Source organism: Apaloderma vittatum, unplaced genomic scaffold (genome assembly GCF_000703405.1).
Source record: "Apaloderma vittatum isolate BGI_N311 unplaced genomic scaffold, ASM70340v1 scaffold33619, whole genome shotgun sequence".
NCBI classification, from domain to species: domain Eukaryota; kingdom Metazoa; phylum Chordata; class Aves; order Trogoniformes; family Trogonidae; genus Apaloderma; species Apaloderma vittatum.
The window spans coordinates 286-514 of NW_009737543.1; positions in this window are offsets into that span (position 1 = coordinate 286).

Consider the following 229-nt stretch of genomic DNA (forward strand, 5'->3'; position numbering starts at 1 on the left):
GGCAGCGGGTCAATGGACGGCTGAGCCTTGCTTTCCCTTCCATTGCCACCTCCTCTTCCCCTCCTCCCCACTTCCCTTGCACAAACCTCCTTGGCGTCGCGGGGCCCACGGGAAGCACGAGGAATGGCCGTCCCAGGGCTGGGGATGGCGTTCGAGGACGAGAGAGGTGTGACCCCTCTCCCTGCGCTGGATTCCAGCCCCGGCGGGTGCCGGAGGCTCTGCTCCCCAG